Source organism: Pantherophis guttatus, chromosome 3, assembly GCF_059756535.1.
Source record: "Pantherophis guttatus breed Tessera chromosome 3, ASM5975653v1, whole genome shotgun sequence".
NCBI lineage: Eukaryota > Metazoa > Chordata > Lepidosauria > Squamata > Colubridae > Pantherophis > Pantherophis guttatus.
The window spans coordinates 92,994,102-93,019,021 of record NC_142065.1 but is presented as its reverse complement, the minus strand read 5'-3'; the positions used below and the strand labels follow the sequence as shown (position 1 = coordinate 93,019,021).

The following is a 24,920-nucleotide window of genomic DNA, read 5'->3' as shown; positions in this document are numbered from 1 at the left end:
CAGGGTCTATTGTTGAAGAAAAAATCCACCCAGTAAACGGAAGTGATTCTGCTTCTCTATGATGTTCAACTGATGCTCAATGCAATTCCAGATATATATATTGATGCTCTATGATGCTCCTCTATGATGCCCTATGATGCTCAATTCAATTCCAGATATATATTATCATGCACACAACATTACTTGCCCCACATATTCCTTCTGTGAATGTTGATGGACTGTGCTGATTAAGGACGGAACCCACCAAATTTTGTCATTCACACAGTAAGTTAAGGATTCTAAACCCCAATGAAAATAATCTGCTAGAATTAATGTTTGAAGTTTCTTCCAGATGTTCATGGGACTGAGTAGCTATAAAGTTTTCTCAAGGGTAAAGATTATAGTCTTAAAAAATTATTCTCAATATTGATTTATGAGCCTTGGTGGTACAGGGGTTTAAGGCACCCTGTTATTAAGCTTATTAAGACCAGCTGCCTGCAATTACTGCAGGGTTCGAATCTCGCCAAGGCTCAAGGTTGACTCAGCCTTCCATCCTTTCTAAGGTAGGTGAAATGAGGACCCAGTTTGTGGGGGCAATAAGCTGACTTTGTATAAATATACAAAACGATGAAGGCTATTGCTGAGCACATTGTAAGCCGCCCTGAGTCTTCGGAGAAGGGCGGCATATAAATCAAATTTAAAAAAAAAAAATGAAAGCTAAGGCTTTCTCATGTATAGTGTAAGGCATTATGTCAATGCATTTACCGACAGGGTCTTATTTTCTTTTAAACACCCCCCCCCCCAAATAAGGGCTTGGCCTTATTATTGGGAGGGTCTTATTATTTTGGGGGTACAGGAGACAGCGAGCGTGGGACTGGATGTCCCGTCACTGCCGTCGCCTCCCCTCCCTGTTCTTCACGCCAGCCAAGCGGCCCAACACATCCCATCCCACCCCAATGGCAACAGCTGCTTCCCTTCCCCGCCGTCTCTTTATCGAGAGGGGTGGCAGCTAGGGCAGGGGAGAAGCGAGACGCATGGAGCGAGACATGGCTCCCCTTGCTGTCTCTTCTCCCCTCCTTGCTGGGCATGACAGGGCTCCTGCCACTCACTTAGCCATCCACCCCTTTAGGGATGCAATTTGGGGGTGGCAGGTAGAGCGGGTGAGAAGCGGGATGCACATCTTACCTTTCCAGCTCCATCGCGTTCCTCACCATTGTGTCCAGGGAAACACGCTCTAAAAGAAAACCTTCTCGTGAGTTCAATCAAACTTCTCAAACTCATGATAAGGTTATCTTTTACAGCGTGTTTCCCTAGACACAATGGCGAAGAAAGCGACAGAGCTTGAAATTTAAGACCTGTGTCCCGCTTCTCACCTGCCCCACCTGCCACCTCCAAATTGCATCCCTAAAAGGGACGGATAGCTAAGCAAGGGGCAGGAGCCCTGCCATGCCCGGCTAGTGGGGGAGAGAAGAGACAGCAAGGGGAGCCACATCTCACTCTATGTATCTTGCTTCTCGCCCGTCCCACCTGCCACCCCTCTCGATAAAGAGACGGAGGGGAGGGGAAGCAGCCAGGCTGCTGTTGCCATTGGGGTGGGGTGGGACGTGTTGGGTGCTCGGCCGGCATGAAGAACAGGCAGGGGAGGACATGTCCCCCCCTTCCCTCCCTTCCAGCCTCACCTCAACTCACTTTGATTGCGCGGCAAGCAACCAGAGGAAATGGCGGGACCGGCTGCACATGTGTGTAAGTAGTTGGTGGGGGGGCTTATTTTGTGGGGGTGGCTTATATTATCGTATGCACTGAAAAGCCCGATTGGGCTTATTATCCGGACATGTCTTATTTTTGGGAAAACACGGTATGCATTTTTCATATTATTTCTCATTTGACTTATGTGAAATAAAGTTCACAGACAGAGACACACACACACTCATTGTAATTCTATGTGTGCTTGTTTCAAAGTTATGTTGCCTTGATATTTGTGAGGTGGGGAGGAAGGAAAGAGATATTGTCTTTCAAATTGCTTCAGTGCTTTAAAGCCTTAATGCTGGGAAGTCAAATCCCCTTATTTGGCAAATAATTACTGTTTATGGAGCTGAACATTCACAAAAAAAGGAAGAATCTACACAGCACAGCACCCAGAAAACTCCCTTTCAATACAGGACAGGATACATATGACAGAACCCTAACCTTAAACTCCATGACAAGGGTTGAAAAGCATAAAAATGAACCTGAACATAAGACAAGAAATAATCAGAATGGACTTTTGCAGAATCATATATCATTTAAAAACTTACACAGGTAGTCCTTGCTTAATGACTGGTTGCATAGTGACTATTCAAAGTTCCCACCGACCTCCCAAGAGCTACTTAGGACTTGTTTTCAAAGATCCAATGCTCCCCCCAACAGACATATTACCCCTGGTCACATGATCGAATTTGGGTACTTGGCAACCTACTTGTATTTTGGCCTTTTACAGTATTCCAGAGTCATATTACCATAATTTTCAGCAATTTTTTTTTTGCTAGTTTCCAGTGTTTACTTCTGGTTTCTGGCAAAAAAAAGTCAATTGGTGAAAACTGGTTCAATTAACAACTATGTCATTCACTTAACGACCGCCATGAGTTACAACCTGAATTCGTGGCTCTATTATGGTCATAAGTCAAAAACTACCTGCAAGCTTTTTACAATAGCACATCAATAGCACATCAAAGGTCATTTAAATTTATCCTGGGTTGAATGGCTGCAAAACTACTCCTCAAAACTCTGTTGAAAATTGTATTTACATATATAATTTTAATAGACATTTTATCAATTACCTAGAAGTTTTGAAACTGAAACAGTTCTGAAACTGAAATGCTAAAAACATTGTATTTTTGTTGTTGTAACATTGTTGCTAAAATAAGTATTTTGTCTGAAATTTTCTTTTCTGACTTTTTTAACATGAAAATCCTTTCTAAAAGATATTTTTCAATAATGACTATTTTATTTCATTTTTTGTATGAAGGAAATGGAAACCCTCTGTTTCTTAAAACAGGTAATGCAGGGACACACAGGGGAACTTAGCTGACACTAAAACCCAAATCTGATCCGATAGATCAATTCCCATTCTGGGAGTATCCAGGATAGCATAATTCAAACCACTCTGATTGTGACATTACCAACTGTATCAGATTTTATTTTGCAGCCCTGTGATCCCACTAGGAATTTAACTTGAGAATCTAGGGTTTCTTACTTGTACAAAGAGGTATTTAAAGTCTCTACTAATTTAAATATAAAATCACGATCAAAATAGAGAATCATAATAACATTTAAAATAATGTCCACTGATTCCTACTTATGTGTTTCAAATATGTATTTTACTTTAAATATACAAGTCTACTATTAAGCTTTCATTTTTTGCATTCTATTTACGTTTAATATTATTTTACAGTTCAAATATATCAAGCCAGGGGACAGATTAAAGACATTTTAGTAATCAATAACTGAAAACTTGATTTTTGATTTTCCTTTTCCATTTTACACCAACCTATTTCAATAGCCAAAGAGAGGGAAATACACTCATCAGTCACCTGATGGAGTAATTCAAAACTTAACAAAACAGGGCTAATGGGTGAGAATTGAATTGAAAACACCTTGACAAAGAAAGCAATTTCTTTTCTTCACACTCCTCTGAAGCTGTGGGTCGAACCATCAACAGTGAGGGGCCATCTGTCCCAAGGGCCTTCCATGTGAGCACAAGGGGGAAAAAATTAAATGCTGTTCCACATACATTTAAGTATTGATTTATCTATGACAGGCAACATAGCTGAAAATCTATGTTTTGACGTGCTTCGCATACCAGTCTTTAAAGGCAACACTAAACTTCTGATAAGCAAAGAAAACAGGTTAACAGGGTTGTTGCAGAAAAAATAATCAGTGCTATTCCAACTGCTAAAAAAGATATTTTAAAGGAAATATGCTATTAGGCTAAATTGTAGGCCTTCTCCCTTGCGGTTCTGATCCACATGCACATTGCTCTTATTGTGATGTTGGACCCTTATAAGGAACTGTGAGTAGTCATCCTATTTTTATTTCTGTTTTCAGAATTTTTAAAAATGATATATTATGAACATTTTATATTTCCCAGAGTTTTCAGATTGTGGAGGTAAATAAATGTCAAGTGTATAAATAGCCACATTTCCCAATCCAAGTAACCCAACATACAATCTATGCTATTAGTCAAAGTCCTGAAATTGTGAGAAGGCAGAGTGGCTGCCAGAAGGAGGTGAATGTCAGGAAAGCAGCACATATCACACATCCCATATTTACTGCTTTCAATGGTTCCAATTTATGGTTATGATTTTCAGTGGTTTTAATAAAGTTGAAAAGACCACCTAATATCTTAATATATTAATTTCTGCAATATCTAAAACAAAATAATATAATGCCCAAATCATCTGAATTGTAATTGTAGTGTGACAGACTAGGAGAAATATTTATTTAAATCCTTGATTAATGTCTAATAGCAAGAATATAGTTAATTTTAATTAAAAACAAATCAAAACAAATTTTGTTCAAATACCATTTATATTTTAGAATAAATCCAATTTATTTTCTGGTTTAAAAAAATACTGCCTAAAACGGTTGAAAGAATTAGCAAGTCAGGAAAAAAAGAATTGGGACATATGAATCATTCCATGAGCCACCCAGAATCGTGACAGAATGGAGCAATGTATAAATTCCATAACTAAGTTCATCTTCATCTACTTTTATTTCAGATAAAACAGATTTCATGTCTTAATTATTTCATTCAAACTCAGAACACAGAAATCTTATGCATGCAGTGAGAAAAAGCTCAAATCATTTACTAAAAAAATAGTTCATATTTGAGATTCTAAGATTAAATGAATTACACAACTCTTAGCATATATTTTTATAAAATATATGGTAAAATATGCTATTTTAGATGTAAATGTAGCATATATTTTTGTAAATATATGTTATGTGTACAGAAATATATGCTACATTTTCATCTAAAATAAGATTGTGGGTTCCTATTAAAAATTATAGATGAAGACAAAAAAATAAACCACACAATTCATCTAGCCAACAACTTCAAAAATAACTTTCATATACAGTATATTTAATTTATATATACTTAAGAAGAAAAAGAATAATGATTAGTTTAGACCAGTAAATCTGACTATGTCGATATCTGTCTATTAACTGACACTCAGTTCTATCATATATAATTGGATTGGAACTAAGTTCCAGAGCACTTTTAATGCCAAAACAAAATCAGAGAGAAAAATGTCCTAATTTCCTTAACATTACAACTGAGAACAGCTCTTCCCTGGTGTACAATAACAATGACCACCCAAAGATCTCTGTGTTAACTAAGGACAATCTTCCCACTGTCTGCCAAATAAATTATCTGAAAAACATTCATAATGTAGTTTGTTAACTAAAAAGAGCCAAGGAGTAATACCATTTTCTACCAATGGGGAAAAAAATCCTAGGAATAAATGTAGTTATCCTGAATAGTTAATTAGCACAAAGCACAAAAATCCATAGAAACGCAAAGAGATGTTGGCATTACTTCAGGAGGAAAACTGGTGTAAAACCAAAATAATTAATAATTATACTTAAACTAAAGACCAAGGGACAAAATTTCCTCTGCTCTTCCTTACACTAAAAGAGGAAGAGAAGAAATCTTCACAAGTCACAAGAAATTCAAAGTCAATAGAAATCATGCCTCTCATGAGAATTCACATAACCACCCTGACAATCATTTCCTTGACCCGTTTTCAGTAAACAATACCCAAAGTACTTGGAGAGGATTTTCCCTGGCCTTGTTCATCCCACTCTTTGCTGATCTCTTATTTTACGGTCAAAGGTTAAACTCCTGACCTCTCACCCCTAAGGCAAGTTCTTCTCCCCTCTTGCATAAAAAGTTTTTCACACTGTGCAGCATTTAGATTAGTCCTTTTCCTTTGGAACAAAAGCTATGTCTTTGTACTTCTGGTTTGGGCAGGGAATCTGTACATCAGAGGATGCTGCTTCTACTTAACATTCACAATAACTATATTGTGAGGCCCTAGTAAAGCCTCATCTCTCAGTGTCTAGACTTTCACCCAACCAACCAGAAAAAGAAAATCCTATCAGGCACTCAACTGAAAATTAACTAAGGTATCCTGTTGTGAACCTGATGAAGATGTTATTTGAACATACGGAAAAACTTTCCATTGTTTAAGCAGAAAGATAGGGGAAAACTTTAAAAGATATAGGCCTTAAACAATATGGCACTAATTTTTTTAAGACTCAATACATGGATTTTATCAGGATGCAAGTACTTGCATTGGTGTTCTTTTAAAAGGTACTCACTATAAAATTTAAACTATATGTCATGGGAAAAATGTTTTTCTCTAACTTTAAATTTTAAGGGAAGACACTTTTAAAAAAATCTTAAAGCTTTTATGAGTCAAAATAATGACTAAAATGTTTAAAAACTGGAATGGGATATACTCCACTATTGCATCATCAAAAATGATGAGGTTTTTGTAAATTGAAGAATAATGTGCCGCTGTAACTTTAGCTTGGGATATTAAAGAAAATGTAAACATTTTATCAAGTGATAGGCCTATATTTTATGATATTTAGAACAAGCTGTCCAGGCACTTCAGCCATACATGGAGAAACAAGCTTAAAGTTCTGCAGAGTTTTGGCGCTTTTTTGAGGCAAGAAGATTTAAGGAACTCAGTTCATACTGTATCTAGTTTGAAAAAATCAAAGAGACTCAAAATCTTTAAATTAAGAGATCCCAGGGCTTCTTTGTTTCTATGGAACTAAAGAGACCCCTCTCCTGATTACACTTAGGTTACATTTTAGCAGACACATGAAGTTCCCTGCAGGAAAGGTGAATACCAGACTGGGCAAAAAATGGAAGATAGGCTATGCAATGGCTCTGCAAAATGCAAGGAGGAAAGAAAGACAGTGAATAGACTTCGTTATTCCTCTCTGGACAAGACTTGAGATCACTCACAAATGCTTCAGAAAGTTGCTCCTTGCAAAGAGACCACAAGTCAACAGTCTCCTGCAGGTTTAAAGCTCTGGGAGACGAGACAATAGCCATCTTGTTCAAATTGCAGTCGGTGCCTTAAAAAGGACACTGGGTTTGCGTACTTCTTTTTCTAATCACTTTCACAAATTGTTTTTTAACTGTTTTTCAGCTTTTGGATTGTCATATTTTATATTTACAGCATTGGGTGAGTTTTCTTCTATCCTTAGTGAAAGAAATTTTAAATGCAAGTTTAAGGACTTTAAAAAATCTGGAGTAAACAGCTAAAGAGTGATTAAAACTTTGATTTTAGAAAGTTGCAAATAGTTTAAAGGTCCAGATACAACAAATAAGATTCTGCAATTAATTATAAAGAATTCTTTTCATGGGAAATAAAGTAAGGCTTAAAAATTTGGATATTACAGAGAAGTAGAAGGAACTAAAGATTACAATTAAAATAGAACAGTCACGTGATCCCCTTTTGCGACATCCTGACAAGCGAAGTCAATGGGGAAACCAGATTCACTTAACAGTCATGTTACTAATTTAAGAACTGCAGTGATTCACTTAACAAATGCGGCGAGAAAACTCGTAAAATGGGGCAAAATTCATTTAACAAATTTCTCAATTAGCAACATAAATTTTGGGCTCAATTGTGGTCATAAGTTGAGGACTACCTGTATTCAAAATCACTTTATAAGCTTTACATTTGAATGGCTCTTTGAATATGAAATGTCTCATCTCAGATTCCAGCATTAGGCATTATAAAACGTGATTTCTATACTGATCGGTGAACCATCCTAGGTTCTCACCTTTTATTGGTACAAATCCCCCAAGAAAGTAACAGATTACCTCAAGAGAGCTTAATAAAAACCCAATTACGTCATCTCTGAAACTTCTTTACTTAACTACCTTACGGGACGAGAGACTCCAGGCATGGGTTGACTCTTGTCCTATAGCTCTATAGTCTGAGTTTAAACTGAAGAGACACCCTCTGCTGACGCTTCCAGTTTTGACAATGTCACAGCGAGGTCTCTGGAAGTCGTACCTGCAACGACACCCCAAGGATACCCTGGACCAGACCCCTCTTAGGGTGAGGCTCTTGTCCCCTACTGAAAAAGGGGTGTATAAGGTAGGACCAACACCCCTTTTCCAGGTAGGGGACTTGAGACTCCAGGCATGGGACAAACCAAAGCTGGCTGTCCTCACGGGTGAGTATCTGTCTGGTCATGCTCATCGGTTGTCCCCAGTACTTGCTGAAGGACTCTCCTGCCAAAGGCGGCCTCGGCCGAGGCAAAAGAGTCCAGCCGGTAGTGCCTGATAAAAGGCTACAGCGACAACCAGGTTGCCGTCCAACAAATTTCCTCCACCGAAGCCTGCGTCGCCCAGGCTGCCATAGTAGCCACACTCCTGGTAGAGTGTGCTGTAAGTGCCCTGTGTCTCGGCAGGGCCTGCAAGTCATATGATTTGGCAATGGTCGCACAAAGCCACCTGCCCACCATCGATGCCGAAACCTTCTGCCCCATCGTAGCTGTTTGGAATGACACAAAAAGTGCCTCCGTTTTTCGGAATGCCTTTGTTCTTTTTATATAGATATGTAAGGCCCTCCCCATATCCAGAGTGTGCCAGTCCCTTTCCCTGCAGTGAGACAGATTGGGACAGAAATCCAACAAAATCAACTTCTGTGCTTGATGAAATCAGGAGTTGATCTTGGGCATAAAGGCTGGGTCCAGCCTCAACACCACACTATCCATGTAGAAGATGCATAAATCTTCCCTTACAGAGAGTGCGGCCAGCTCCGATATCCTCCTGGCCAATGCTATGGCCACTAGAAAGACCACCTTGTACGTTAGAAAACTTAAGTGTAGAGTTCTAATGGGCTCGAAGGGTGCCTTGGTGAGATCCTGCAACATCTTAGAGAGATCCCAAATGGGGTATCAGTGCACCACTGGTGGTTTTAAATTGGTGGCATCTCAAAGGAATCTCCTCACCTCCGGGTGGTGTGCCACAGACTCCCGCGCCCCACAGGACAGAACTGAGGCTAATGCTGCTATTTGTCTGCGGATAGTAGCCGGAGCTAACCCTCTCTCTAGGCCGTCCTGAAGGAAGTCTAATAATTGAGGGACTGATACCATCGTGGGCTCAATGGTCCATTTGGTGCACCACTCAGAAAAAAATCCTCCAGGTAGCGTTATATATCCGTGTAGTGGAACTCGTCTCACAGCCTGGATCGTCCGTATGACACTGGAGGAGAAGTTCCGCTCCGCTCAACTGCCACGCGGTCAAGTGCAGCCATTGTGGATCCAAGTGGTAAATGGGACCCTGGCTGAGGGAGACCCTGCCAGCCTGTTTGGCAATCAACAGGCTGACCAGATCCGCAAACCACGGACATCTGAGCCAGTGAGGCGCTATGAGTATCACCTCTGCCCTCTCATGCAAGATCCTGTTGACCATCCTCGGGATCAATGCCAGGGGTGGAAAAGCATATAGAAGTCCCTGGGGCCATGGGCAACGAAGGTCATTGACTTCCTCCAACCCCAGTGCTGGGAACCGGGAGTTGGCTGTTTGCAGGGAAGGCAAAAAGGTCCAGAACTGGTTGACCAAACTGTTCCAATATCTCCCTGAACAAGTCTGGGTGCAGTTGCCACTCCGAATGGTCTATGGTGGCCCTGCTAAGCCAATCTGCCTGCCAATTTTCTGAGCCCGAAATGTGCTCCACTCTGATGGATCGTACATTCTTCTCTGCCCAGCAACACAGCCCCTCCATCTCTGTCATGAGCAACTTCGACCGAGTGTCCCCTTGTCTGTTTATGTGTGCCTTTGTGGCCACATTGTTGGTGAGGAGGATATGATGGCCTGCAATCTGTTCCCTGAATTCCTTGAAGCCTATTCGAGCCACCCTCAACTCCAACCAATTTATGTCTTGGCATAAATTCACCCGTGACCAATTTCTCTGTGCCACGAAATTCTGGCAATGGGCTCCCCAGCCTCCCAGGCTGGTGTCTGTGGTTATGATCAGACAATCCTGTTCCCTGAAAACACAAACCCTGTTCATGAGGTCGGATACCCACCAGCAGTAAGATCTTAATACCGCTGCCGGAATCTGAACCTTCACAAGTGAGTTACTCTTGCCTGACCATCTGTGGCATATCTGGGAGGAGTTTGACCTTGTGACTCCCGAGGATGTGGACAGGATTCTGGGTAGGCTTAGTGCTGCCACATGTTTATTGGACCAGTGTCCCTCCTGGTTGGTGCTGGCCTCCCGGGCGGTCACACGAGGCTGGCTCCAGGAGATTATTAACACTTCTTTGAGTGAGGGTTTCCTTCCCTCCGCCTTGAAAGAGGCGGTGGTGAGACCCCTCCTCAAGAAGCCTTTCCTGGACCCGGCTGTATTAGCAAACTATCATCCAGTCTCCAACCTTCGCTTTGTGGCGAAGGTTGTTGAGAATGTGGTGGCGCGACAACTTCCCCAGTACCTGGATGAAACTATTTATCTAGATCCGTACCAGTCGGGTTTCAGGCCTGGGTACAGCACAGAAACGGCATTGGTCGCATTGGTTGTTGATATTAGACCTCTCAGCGGCTTTTGATACCATCAACTATGGTATCATGCTGCGCCAGTTGGAGGGGTTAGGAGTAGGAGGCACCATGTTGCGGTGGTTCTCCTCCTTCCTCTCTGACCGTACGCAGTCTGTGTTGGCAGGGGGACAGAGGTCGACCTCGAGGCACCTTGTTTGTGGGGTGCCTCAAGGGTCGGTCCTCTCGCCCCTCCTGTTCAACATTTATGTGAAACCGCTGGGTGAGATCATCTGTGGTTTTGGGGTGAAGTTCCATCAGTATGCTGATGATACTCAGTTGTACATCTCCACCCCGGACCACCCCGATGATGCCCTTGACGTGATGTCCCAGTGCCTGGAGGCCGTGCGGATCTGGATGGGGAGAAACAGGCTCAGACTCAACCCCTCCAAGACCGAGTGGCTGTGGTTTCCGGCATCCCGGTATAGCCAGCTGGTGCCATCGCTGACTATTGGGGGTGAGATCTTAGCCCCCTCAGAGAGGGTTCGTAATTTGGATGTCCTCCTGGATGCGCGGCTGTCTCTAGAAGGTCATGTGACGGCTGTGGCCAGGGGGGCTTTTTATCAGGTTCACCTGATTTACCAGTTGCGTCCCTTTCTGGATCGGGACTCCTTGCGCACAGTCACTCATGCCCTCGTCACTTCCCGTCTGGACTACTGTAATGCTCTCTAGCTGGGGCTCCCCTTGAAGAGCACCCGGAGGCTCCAACTGGTCCAGAATGCGGCCGCGCAGGTGATTATGGGCGCTCCCATGTAACACCACTCCTGCGCAAGCTGCACTGGCTCCCGGTGGTCTTCCGGGTGCGATTCAAGGTGTTGGTTACCATCTTTAGAGCGCTTGATGGCTTAGGACCTGGGTACTTACGAGATCGCCTTCTGCTACCGATAGCCTCCCACCGGCCAGTGCGCTCCCACAGAGAGGGACTCCTCAGGGTACTGTCGGTCAAACAATGTCGACTGGCGACACCCAGGGGGAGAGCCTTCTCTGTGGGAGCACTCGCCCTCTGGAATGAATTGCCCCTGGAGATACGGATGATCCCTGACTTACACACCTTTCACCATGCCCTCAAGACATTATTGTTCCAACAAGCTGGGTTGGCCTGAATATTAATTTTAATGGGTTGTTTTTTGTTTTAATGACGTCAGGGCCAAATTATTTAATGTATTTTTAAATTGTGTTTAAATTTTATATGGGTACTTGTTTTATCTTTGGCTGTACACCGCCCTGAGTCCTTTGGGAGAAGGGCGGTATAAAAATCAAATAAATAAATAAATAAATAAATAAATAAATAAATAAATAAATATCCCCACCAGAATCCTCTGCCAGGCGGATCCCCGCCGCTGTCCAAGTGAACGACTCCTCGGGTGGGGGCCTGCCACTCCTGTTCACCTCTCTACCCTAAGGCAGAGGTGAAAGGGAATGTATAGGACTGAACCCTGTAGAAGGGCTTGGTTCAGACATCTGACTTAGATCCAGTTCAGCAGCCCCCATTGCCTGGTCAGGAAAGGGATTAGCAATGATCTCTCTATCCCCTATGGGGCTGAGATGTTGCCTTTTCTCTGCCTCTAAGGCCTCTTTAGCAACCTGTTTTTCTAAGGCCTTCTGCAATCTTTTCTCAGCACTCTCCTGAGCCTTAGAGGGTCTCTTAATGGAAAGCACTTTAGCCTTTCAGAAAATTCAGCAGTCTTGCAACTGTCCAAATGCCTGGAAGCCGGCCACTATCCCGAGGCTGCTCTCTTTACAAGGCAGGCAGCCAAGCAGGGGGAGATCCACTGTTTGTGGCCCTTGCTGCTCAAGGTCTGCACTCCCTTCTGGGCAGGCAGCCTTGAGAGCTCTCCATAGATGCGTGCTGAAACATTGCTCTCTCCTTCAGCTTTTCGTGCTCAAGTTGCAGCCCGGCAAACTCTGCCCCCGCAGTGAGTCAGGCTAGCCGTGTCGCGTTTTCCCCGCACGTTCGCACTACCTCTGGTGTCTCTTCCTGCCTGCCACGGGCTTTCCGCTCTTTGGCTTTGCTCCCAGCCATCGAGCCAGCAAAGAAAACGTTTCCCAAGCTTTTTCGGGCTAACGGGCCTTCCAGCTCTTTCAAAATGGTGCCCGCTGTCAGTGAGTCTTGTGTATTCGACCTCCTAACAGCCGAGCACTTAGTGCCGGAAAAACTTTCACTTGCAGAAGCCATGGCTCGAACCGAGGCTCTCTAAGACCACTCCGCTGATTCTCTGCAAGCTTACAAGAAATCTAAAACTCCAAGGTTCAACTCTTCCCTAAAAAAATGAAGAAAAACCACAAAAGCTTTTCTTCACAGGTCTGACTGAGCTCAAGACTGAGTTGAAACTGAGAGCATCAGCAGAGGGCGTCTCTTCAGTTTAAACTCAGTCTATAGAGTTATAGGACAAGAGTCAACCCATGCCTGGAGTCTCAAGTCCCCTACCTGGAAAATAAGTGTTTTTATAGCATCCAAAAGAATATGGACATCACTATCTAAGTCTTACCTCATAGCAGAGTCACAACATAGACACTTAAAAAAAGAGGCTTCTGCGTGATGTCATTATGGGGTTGGGGTTGCCATGATTTGTCCTACTTTGCTGTTTGCAGTTAACTTTGTTTCAGGATTTAAAATATTTGTAGATCATCTGTTTCCCTAATCAGGAATATTATGTATTATTAAAAATACAGGACAATAAAATTGCAGCAAAAAAGCAAAGAAAATTTATTTTTAATCAAACTAAAACAATGCAAAATTGATCAGCAGCCATGAAAGACCCAATGAAATAATACAGTTTTTTAATTAAATGTTCAGAATTCTTAGGAAGGTCAGTTACTGTTGTGTCATATTGTTAGTTCTGGAACAAACTAAGAATCCATTCTTTAGTTGAAAAGGTCACATTAGTACAGGCATATGTTAGGATCACACTATATGCCAGTAGGAAATTCTGGAACAGGTAGGAACTAAATAGTAATTGGGGCCAGAACCCAAGGCTTGCAAACTTACTGGCACTTCATTTTCTATCTTTCTCTCTTTTTCAAAACCCCCTTTTTATTATCTTTTCCCTCCACCGCAGGCTAATGGAAAGGGGCAGATCATTTTTGTAAGAGATCTGAATTCCTCACTTATTGCTTACTTTTGAAATTAGGCTGAGAACCAGGCCAAGAAATGTATGTAGCCTTGAGACAATAAGCTGCCCACACCTACTCTAAAAACATAACACATCGAGATGAAGGAGGAAAAATATCTTCAAATATCTGTGAGATTTTTACTACTGTACAGTGGCATAGATCAGACATGACCAAATCGCTAAAAAAAATTGGTAATCTTTACCTGCTTCTATTTAGCATTATATCTGAACAGGATCTCTGACATGTTGTTCTTAGGGCGGCATTTTGTTTGACTGTTTGTTTGAGCTAGCTTTTGATTTCTGGGCAAGTCGATGCAGGTTTTTTTGGCAAGATTTTTCAGAAGTGCTTCCCCACTACATGTGTGGGGCTGAGAGTGTGTAACTGGTGCAGTGTCACCCAACTGGCTTCATGCCTAAGGCAGGACTAGAATTCACTATCTCCTGGTTCCCAATCTCATGCCTTACCATTACACCAAACTGATTGATTAAATGTTTTAATAATTACATCCAAAAATATGCTTCAATAAAATGCCACACTCGTATTCCAGAAAACAGTGGTAAATGTCTTGTTATTTACAATATCTCAATTACTCCCATTCCAAACAACCTCTTTTTAATTTCTCTAACACATGCACTTTGAAGAATAGGATTTTAAAGGCTCATGGATCTTTATCATATTAGGCCATTCCTCTCTAAAAATAAAATAATTGTCAATGGAATTAATATTTAAATCAGTTTCAGCTTTATTGGGATAAAACTAGAAAGCTCTTTCAATCTCCTGATATTTATTAGAGACATTACAGAATAATCCACATTTAATCTTATATGATTTGTCTCTTATAATCTATATGTATTCAAGATTAGTGGTAATATATGATCTCAATGTACCTGCTATGAAAAAATGTCATTTTTAGATTCCATCAGCCATTTTAAAAAACCTCTTTAACAAATCAAGAGTAAACTATTTCCATATCATATTGATTCCAACTTATAACAATAATGTTAGAAAGAAAACAATAATGTGGAAGAAAAAGAACATATTCTTTGAACTCCAGGAGTTCAAAGCTTTTCCTACTGCATTTTTCCCAATAGCAATTCTGTGAGATATGCTGAGTTATAAAATGACTGGGCCAAGCTCACCAGCTTCCATGGCTGAGGATGTATTTGAATCTGAATCACCCCAGTTCTAATCCAATACAATCACTGCACTACATTAATTCATGGTTCTTTATTCAATTAGATATTTGCCGAAATCACTCACAACTTAGGACATGCCAAAGAATTACCAATTACCTAGTGTATAATACATTCACTACTACTTATTACTTACTTGCTACTAATTATTTACATACCACTTGCTTCTCACTATTATCAATGACTGTATAATACTTGCACTATGTAATACATGCACTGTGTAATAAATTATTCATGCTACTCCTGTGAATAGTCCAATTAAAAATGGCTTTTTATTAGATATATGGGATATCATATTGGCAAGATATATGATTCAGCAATTTAGAACATGGCATTCAATAATAAGATAAATTTGAAGTGTCTTGGTTTCCATTCTGTTATTAGGCTAATCTATGTTGGATATCTTCAGATTCATATTTTTCCTGTTATAAAAGCTTAAGCATTTTTACTATTGTAATTTTAAAATAAAGGAAAAAAGCATGAGAGTAAAACCCAGAGTGCATTATAAATATCAGAAAGCTGTTAATTGAAAAGGAGACTTTATAGCATATAATGCTGCCTGGGCCTTGAACTGGTCTAAAGACTTTGATCTCAGTTCAATTCACTGATTTCTGCCATACAGCGTGCACGGCCTTGCCTGTTTTCTGGTGCGCATGCGCGCAAGATGATCAGCTATTCTTTGTGCATGCTGCAGTACTGAAAATTGGTGTGCGCATACCCAGCAGCAAGCTGATTGTTGCACATGCCAGAACCCGGAAGTTCGGCTTTTCTGGAGTGTGTCCCTTCACGCACGCGGCAATGCCAAAAACTGGCCTGTGCATGCATGCTGGCCAGCTGATCGCCAGGCACGTGTATGTGCTAGAACCCGGAAGTTCACCTTTTCTGGTGTGCAGCACCGAGGGCATGCGCGCAATGTTTCCATGAGACCTTTTCACCGTCACTGATCTAGACATACTCGTTTTGTGCCTACAGAAATAACAATATCTTGCTGACCTTGACTGAATTCTAAAAGATAAACAAGATCTCACCTAGGCATTAACTGTATGGGAGATCACAAAGAAAGCACAGGAATTTGGGAACAAAATTTCAGAAGAAACCAGTGGCAATTCATCTCCCTATTGTTGCTAAAGAAAGCTGCATAACTTCCACGAAGCAACTGGAACTTGAATTTGACTCAAAGAGGACATAGTTTTATACATGATTTACCTCCCAGGAGAAATCCGTTGTTTACAACTTTATCCATAATTTGCAATTATGCATCCTTTGCAATTATGCGAACATCTTACAAATATGTATTATCGCTGCATAGGTTTATAATGGTATTCTGGGTATTGAATGTTGCTGATGCTACTGATGAGTTGATAGCTTACCAAGTATACAGATGAGTGAAGGAATAAGATGGTCAGAAATAAGAAATGATAAAATGGAATAAACTGTAGAATATGTACTGGTAATGAGACCATCTAGAATCATACCAATGGAAATATTGTTCCATGAAATGAAGGATTAGCACATTTTTCTATCTACAGGAAGTGTTTTTTTCCTCCCAATATGCACTATCATATATTACATTTTATTGATTGACCAATTGATTTTTGTATTTATATATCACCAAATTCAACAAAAATTATCTGGTAGATTACAACACAGAAACAGAATAAAAACATAAAAGCCAATAAAAATACAAGCAAAATAAAAGCACTTAATGTAAGCCTAACAGTGATCTTTAATTTCCAAAGGATCTTCAAAGAAAAATCCCTCTATTTTTAAAAGTTTTAAAAGTTTCTGAGGGCCAGTATGTGGATGCCAATCAAATCTTAAGAAGAATGTTCCACCATATCAGAGCTGCAACTGAAAATAATCACCTACCCTAAATACATCACAGTTCTCCACTACTCCCTATCATCCAGTGGAAGACATTGCTCTGTTGCAATGATTTGATACTGTATTCAGAAAACATGAGAGTATTGTAATAGCAACCTTTTTCCAGTTACATGGCGCGAGTTTAGTAAGCATGAAGGGACTGAGCTCACATCCACTGGCTCTGCTCCTGAAATTTATGAAAAAATACCATGCTACTGAAAGCTGCTGTGGGACAAACCAAGAACTTGGCCCCAAGAAGCAAGCCACTGAATTAGAGTTTCTCACTAAGCAATTAAGTAAGTTCTAGTCCAGAAAGGACTGTATTTATCCAAATTGGATCTCTTGGAGAGAAAGTATTGTTTTACATTCTCACTTTCTGGTTGCACTCATGTTATTCTTTTTAGCATGGCCTTGGGCACCAATTCCAATATGTACCAAATTCCTTGGCTTTGATTCCTCACTTAAGTGTTAACTTTTACTTGTTGATTCAGTTCTTTACTTTTCATGACTATCAGCTTATATTGGGAATCCAGCTTTTGCAGCTGAAAATAGGACCAGCTAATGCAATTCAGAAAAAAAACCAATACACAGATGCATGTTACTTCTATACCGTCTGATGTAAATAAGAAATTCCCCTTTCTGCTTCTCTTATCACATTCTTTTTCAAAGTTTTTTTTCTCTTCCAAATATGGTTACCAGTTGCTCAGTAAACAAATGAAAATCTTTCTACACATTTTAATAAAATAAATATTAATAATCACATGTAATATTCCGGCCTATAAATAACAACTTTGAACTGGAATAAGATCAGTATCTAAGAACAATCCTTTTTCCTTCTAAAATAAAAGTTAAATATTTTAATGTTAAAATTCAAATAACAGTTGAAGAAAGGCAATTTATAGTAATACTTGTCTTTTTTCTTATTGGTGCTCGGTTTCTTATTATTTTATATCACATATTATGAGCTTATATTTAGATTTTAATAATTAACTTTATGGCTGTCATAGACATTTGTAATAGCATGCCTGCTGGCAAGGTTAGTATTGACATTCCTGTAATACTAAAGTAAGGTCACACTTTCTGATAAAGTATTTCCCAAGGCTGATACACTTAACCACAAGGAAATTATTTTTCCATGCAGTAAGCCTTACATTGGGGTGGGGGATTGAATTATTAAGTGAATTCAACAGAAATTCAATAAATATTAGCATAAAAGTACTGAAATTATAAGAAAAAAATCTAAACCTTTTATTTTATAGAATAAATTCATCACTGGATTTCCATAACAAAAAGACCTACACCTATATTATTCATTCAAGTTTTAGACACCATAATGGAGCATAAGGGAAAAACAGTGTACCATTCTGTTCAATGAGTAGAAAGATAAAGGAGCTAAGGAAGAAATAGCATGGTCTTCAGAAAAACGGAAAGTTAACTAATCTGAGAGACATTCCTGGTGGAAAAATGACTTTGTTTATATATCATACTAAACTTTAGCTTATTGACTGAAACATAGTTGACTACTTTTGCAAATGTACTAAGCCAAACACAAATATCTACTGAGGGGAACCTTTACCTTTACCTTTTTACTCTAGCTTCAAATAAAATCTATATTAATGAAGATTTGGCCTAGCTTAACCAAACTTTTTTTCTTCAGATTTTGTATAAAATGGAAGATGTCAATTGCTCTGAAAAGTATTTCAAAGGAAGGGAAAATGCAAAGGACGTCCAAAGAGGTGATTAGGCTGCTGACCCATCTAGTTTGATCAATAATTTTAAGACCAGTGACATTTAAGGCAATTATCCTACATTAGACAAGTATAATGAGATAAATTAGACTCATCACTGCATAAATGAGATTGCATTTTCTACTATTCAACTTGAAGAGAGAAAGGAAGAGGCCAAAAAGAATCTTATTTTTATTTCTATTTAAAATTTTCTTGCAGAAAGCACTTCCTCTTAGGTTAACTGTATGCTGACTCTTACTTATTTATTGTATACGGGCAAAGGGAGATATGGAAGGAGCCAGAGGAATGCCAATCTTGATGTTTGGTACTGATATTGCCTTTTAGTTCCCTTTGCTTGGCCCCAAAGGCTAGCTGTTGGGACTCCAAAAACATAAGTTCCAAAATGTTATACATTTAGGCTGTAATAGTCTTTCTCATCCATGATTTAAAATGGAGATGAAAAGACTGGCCTTGTTTGCATTATTGAAACTTAGCTAAGTGCTGTTCAGGGACAGCTGAACCCAGCTAAGTTTCAAGTATGCCATCAATCATGAACTCAGGTCCTACATTGTAACAATTCTTATATTTGTGGCACCCTAACAGAACAGCTAATAGAACTACTGCTCTGCAGATAGCTGTTTCTTTTTTGTGAGGTCGGACTGTAGGATCTGAGCGGACCATGTACCAGCCTTTCAGCAGCATGCCTTCTTGAGGTGCTGGAGTCCATGAACGGGATGGCAATGAAGTTCCCCAGGTTTATGGTACGGAAGACTTTAATATGCCTGTGGAGTCAGAGGCTGCCAGGAGTTCATAGCCACAATGGACCTAACCAACCCAGATTTCTTCTGACCCAACTCACTGGGGAGAGGGGGGTTCACACACATGTTGAATCTGCTTTTTATCTCAGAACACTGGCAAATGATTGGAAGTCAGGAGACATTATCATCTGTCTCTTCCCATATACAGATTATACCCTCTTGGCTTTACAGTTCTCTGAAGCTACACTAACATGTGGGGAAATTGGTCTGCCTCATGTGCCTGATGGACACTGTGGATTTTCAAAGACATAGTTTATTCTTAGAGCTTGGGTATTGTAAAGGTTATGTAGAAATGACCTTAAAAGACAGGAGAAACAGCCCAGTGTAGATTTTGTCTGGTAAACAAAATCTAAATCCATAGGAGGGGTGGTGTGTAGAAAAAGCATCTCAAAAGGGAGCCTCCCTAGTTATCAGGACAGTAAAATTAATGGAGGGGAGAGACACTTTCAGATTTGCAAGATCCTATGACTGTATCTTTATAATAAAGGTAGTATTAGTACGTGTGGTTCATGCTTCTTGTCTAGACTAACTCAAAGGGCTGACAAATATACTCCGTAGTTCCACTGAAGCCTTAGTTGCTATTGGAATGAGTGAATGGTTCTATCCTAGGACTGTATTAGGGCTAGATAGATTCTCTATGCACAAGAATCCTAAAGAGGTCTTTGGTTTTTACAGGACTCCCGGAAATGAAGCAGCATAAGAGATGCCTAGAACTGTCCTACTTAGTGTGGTCTATGGAACAGCACAGCCCATGAACTGTTACCAGTCCACAAATTCAAAAATGTTTAAAATATTTATAGCAATCTTACATTGCCACAATATTCAAGCATATGATCAATGCAATTTTATGTTTGCTAAATGTAAAAAAACCTGGGCTTGTATTTTGTCAATGGGATTTCTAATTTCATTTTTTCTAATAATTCATTTTTATCATATTTTACAAAATTACAGTCCATGACAGATTGGAAATTTTAAAAACTGATCCTTCACCACAGATCATTTAAGAAACACTAGTTTAGAGCACTACTGGAAGAAAGCAAAGAATGAACCCAACTGAAAAGAATCCTTCTCAGGCATTACCTTGTGGCAATATGTGCGCAAAACTTAATTTTACACACTTGTCACATCCACAGACAACTGACTGGCCACCCTGTGTAGGGTGATCCAATCCCTCCTGGCTAAGGGGGGTTTTGGGAAACGGTGCTCGGAAGGCAATTTTAGGAATCTGTAGGATTTGCTCTTAATTAGACTCTATTTGTACAGGTCCTACAGAGGCATGATTCACCCAATTATCAGGGAAGAATTTGAATTGTTGGTCTTCAGGAAGTAGACAGAGTCTTTGAGCTGTGATTTTGGGCACTGGTAAAGGGGATAATCAATTGCTGGAGCAACATCCAATTCCCAGGCACACCATACATGATGCATAATAAAATAACTCTGAATGCTCTTCACCTAGCAAGGGTGTTCTTTGATTGATCCTCCTGGTAGGAACTTTGCTTAACATACCATAGGTAGCAGCAAAATTTTGTTGTGGACTGCACAAAAAACCTTGACTCTCTTGCTCCTGAAACTGTCATTTGAACCCAAACTAGCAATTTTCTCACATTTGGCTTTTGAATAGAACCTGATATCACTGTCACCCACTGCTTTGGGTTCTGGTTGCTGGAACTCATGAAGGTAATGTTCCAAATTTGTTTGGAACTTTTTGGGGACATACATGCACTTGCACAGGCATCCTGCCTGCTACTTCTTATATTATTTAATATCAAAAATAAAGCCTCTGCAAACTAACTGCTATGAATGGGCATATGTTTGGCTGAAAATAAAGACATTGGTAATGTGGGATAGAGCCAATTCAAGGACATTGCTTTGCTGAATTACTCAGGGCTCTGCTCTCTCCCTGCTCCTATTTAACATTTACATTAGGGCACATGTGGAGATTATCAGGCAGCATTGGATCACTATGCTGATGACACCCAATTATACCTCTTCATTCAGGACCAAACAAGTGATGCCACTGAAGTTCTTTCCCAGTGTCTAAAATCTGTCAGGACTGGAAGGGGAACAACAGGCTTTGGCTCGGTTTCAACTAGACGATTGTGGTCTCTAAGACTTCCCCGATCTGAAGATTTTTCAGGACTACCTCTGTATTGACCCAGACAGAATTGGTGCACCATTTGGAGGTTCTCTTAAACTTGTGGCTCTTGCTCTAAGAGGAGGTAGCAATTATAGCTTTAGGACAGCATTTGCACAGGTTTTACTTAATCCACAAACTGCACTTGAATTTGGATCAGAAGGATTGCAGTAAATCATGCCCTAGTCACCCCCAAGTTAGCTCCACACATTATATCTTACTAGTAGTCATTCTGGCTGAAGTCTCTGGGTCATGATTCAGCAATCATGGGATGGCCAGAACTTCCACACTCGTTATATAATTAGCATTTTCCCATTTGTGATGAATGGGACACCTTTCGGCTAGAAAATGAAAAATAAAACAATGACAATACAGATAGTCCTTGTCTAGTAACTGCATTTGGCTCCAGAAAAATGACCATAAGCAAACCACATGACAGAGAAGGAGAGATTGCAAAGACTCTGATTGCTTGCAATCTCATTCAGATAAAGTTCTCTCAGAATATCATATGTCTGACCATTTTATTTGTTTTGTTTTGTTTCCCCCCATCCCCCCAGCGGAAAGATTGCTTTAACAAGCTATTTCTTCATAATTTGCTTTTCTCTAGAATACAGCACTTCCCTAAAAGGTTCTAACCACAAGTTAACAAGTTGAAGTCTGTGACCTTAATGAACGATCGCTGAAACAGTTACCTAATAAGGACTATCTATATATGATACAAATTCTTTCATGTATAAATTATAAACTGAATAGACTTTGAAAAATTCCTACTCCAATTCAGAATTCTTTAAAAGCAAACAATGAAAACATTTATATTTCTGTTTCTATCAGCTTCATAGAATCAAAACCAATTCTGCTTTAGTGTGAAGCTTCATTGACAGAATCTTGCAAATATGAAAGTACAATTCTCCTCTCCCCCTCATCTCCTTTACAGCCTAAGAAACTAGAAACTCTTGCCCATCCACCCTCTAGCTGTGTGGGCTATGCTGTCTCTTATCTGACTGTTGTCTTGGCAGCATCTCTTTGCCCAGTCTCCCAAGGTCCTTCCCATATACCATATAGCTTAATTAATAGGACAATCTCTAAAAATTAAAATCAACTTACTTCTCCCCCCCCCATGTAAAACATAAATTTATTCTTATAGTCAAGATATATAGTATATGAAGTAAACTTTCTTACAAGGTGCAGGAATAGGTATAGAATAAGTGCACAAAACAAAGAAAAAACTGCTAGAAATAAACAGTACAATCAACTAGTGCTAAATGCTAAAATCAGTCGATATGCCGCATGTTTTTTTTTCAGAGGCCCCTTCGTGTCATCCCAGAAGCTGGTGCCATTTTGAGAGCAACTTCAGCTTTTGCGATTCAAGAATTGCTGCTTCAATAGTGCCCACTTCTATAATGGCATGAATTCGTTTAGGAAGGCTACATGGCGCATCAGGTGATCTCTTTCGGAAAGAGAATCAGCCAATGTGCTGCAAGGCCTTTTGCAGAGGTTACCTCACACGATTCTGGAAGTGGCTGCCATTCTTTCAGAATTTGGAAAATTGTGACCCTGTGCAATTGGCACCCAACTCCAGAATGATGCAAGGTGGCCCGTGCAGAAAGCCCATGTGTTGTATCAGCTGGGCACTATTTTGGTAAGGTGATGTCGGAAGAGGCAAGTGGAGAGAAGCATGATGTGGGGGATGACGCCCAAAAATATGAAACCCAGTGCGGCAGAAAGATGTGCAAGGGATGGCTCAGATATCTTGGGAGGCCTGACACAGGACACATTTAAGCTGGGGAGGTGTCAGACCTGTCCAACCCCGAGGCACCTTGTGCTCCACCTTACGATCACAAAGGGAGAGCCAGGATTGTAATCACTAAGCCAGGAAATCACATGGCACCTCACTTAATGATGCCAATGACTTATGATTATAATTCTGGACTCAATTGTGGTCGTAGGTCAAAGATTACCTTTACTTATTAATTCTTTATAATTCTCAATCGAATATACAGGTTCTTGATTCCATAATTCAATATATGTACAAATACAGGTGATCCTCCTTTAACAACCACTTGTTCAGTAACTCTTCAAACTTACAATGGCACTAGATGAATGCTTGTACTTATGGTCATCCCAGCATACTACAATAATGACACCATCTGTGACTTTCCATCTGACTGTTTTCAATTGGTCTTCTGAATGGAAAAATACTATTGTTAAAAATGGGAGCATAATAGCACCTTAAGAGCACCACCTGTGACAGTACTGAACAAGCATCCCACCAAGAAATGAATGCAGGTCACTATCGCCTCTCTTGTTTATTTTGGGTCTTGAAAAACTGAACAGAAACATAAGACAAGATTTTGTAGGAATAAATATTTAAAAAAGAAACGTAAGTTAAGGGCTTTTGTAGATGACGATGTTGGTTTTGGAAAATCTTTTAAAGGGAATTGAAACATTAATGAGAAATGAGTGCAAGTAACTGACAGAGCAGAGAAAGATGGGAGTAGAAAAATAATCTCCAGATGCTATGGTTATAAAAATATTTCACAATACACCATTACCTACTGCTACTACCACTGTTGTCATTTTATATCAGGCAGCTTTGCATGCTACCTCTATCCAATCAATTGCCTTAAAAATTACATGTAATAAAAGTGAATTGATTAAAATCAGGGCACTGAAGGAATTTAATGGCCAAAGAGAAATGTCTGTGAGAAAGGTAGCAATCCCAGAAAGAAAAAAAGAAAGCTGGAATCACTTGTTCAATAACATTGTGTGTTTGGTCATCATGGCTGAGAAAGATTGTCCATATTCAGTATGTTTGGTTGATGAACATGAGGTATAAAATGTGTGCTTTTGTAATGATAAACTTGTTCAACTTTTGGAAATCAAGATGATCACATTATATACAAATAAATATTATTCTACATTTAGGGTCCATCTCAAATTCTGCCTTGTTTTTGAACAAGTTCTTTTTTGTGATTAGACAGGCGTCCACACTAAGCTCACAATTATAAATTTGTCTATAGGCCTAAAAAAAATTGTTTCTTGTGCCTTAAGAAGATAATGAACCAATTATTAGGAGAGATATATTGCAGTTTTCCCCCATCCTACATCAATCAGCAAATTGATGTAGGATGATCAAGTTCCGAGTCACTAACCAGCAGATTATCAAGATTTCTAAACTTGGCAATATTCATGTCATATCTTTATTATAAATCCAAAAGTTGGGGTAACTTCCTTTAGTTCCTTTGTACAAGTTTAAAAAGTCAGCTTCTGTAAATGAGCCGTGGTTTACGTAAGGTTCAAAATACATTAGAGTTATGACAAAAGTACACCACAATTTGCCTATTTAAGGCAAGCTTGGTTGAAATGATCACATAAGGCTTCCTGTTTGTTCAATAGCAGTACAAAGATATATGTCTAAATTTAAACTAACAAAAGAATATACAAAAAAATTTCCTTAATTGTGTCCATCCTCTCCTATCA

At 39.9% G+C, this 24,920-nt stretch overlaps 1 protein-coding gene and 1 long non-coding RNA gene across 3 annotated transcripts in view; one reads left to right on the top strand and one right to left on the bottom strand.

Moving 5' to 3' along the window:
- The window catches only part of DENND1B (DENN domain containing 1B), a 196,729-nt gene that overhangs the window by 161,534 nt on the left and 10,275 nt on the right, over nt 1-24,920 (bottom strand). The gene's annotated exons all lie outside the window — the stretch shown is intronic.
- Nucleotides 13,473-18,382, top strand: LOC117677309 (uncharacterized). Its single transcript, XR_004594740.2, has 2 exons — nt 13,473-13,530; nt 15,871-18,382. It is a non-coding gene; the product is annotated as an uncharacterized LOC117677309 (long non-coding RNA).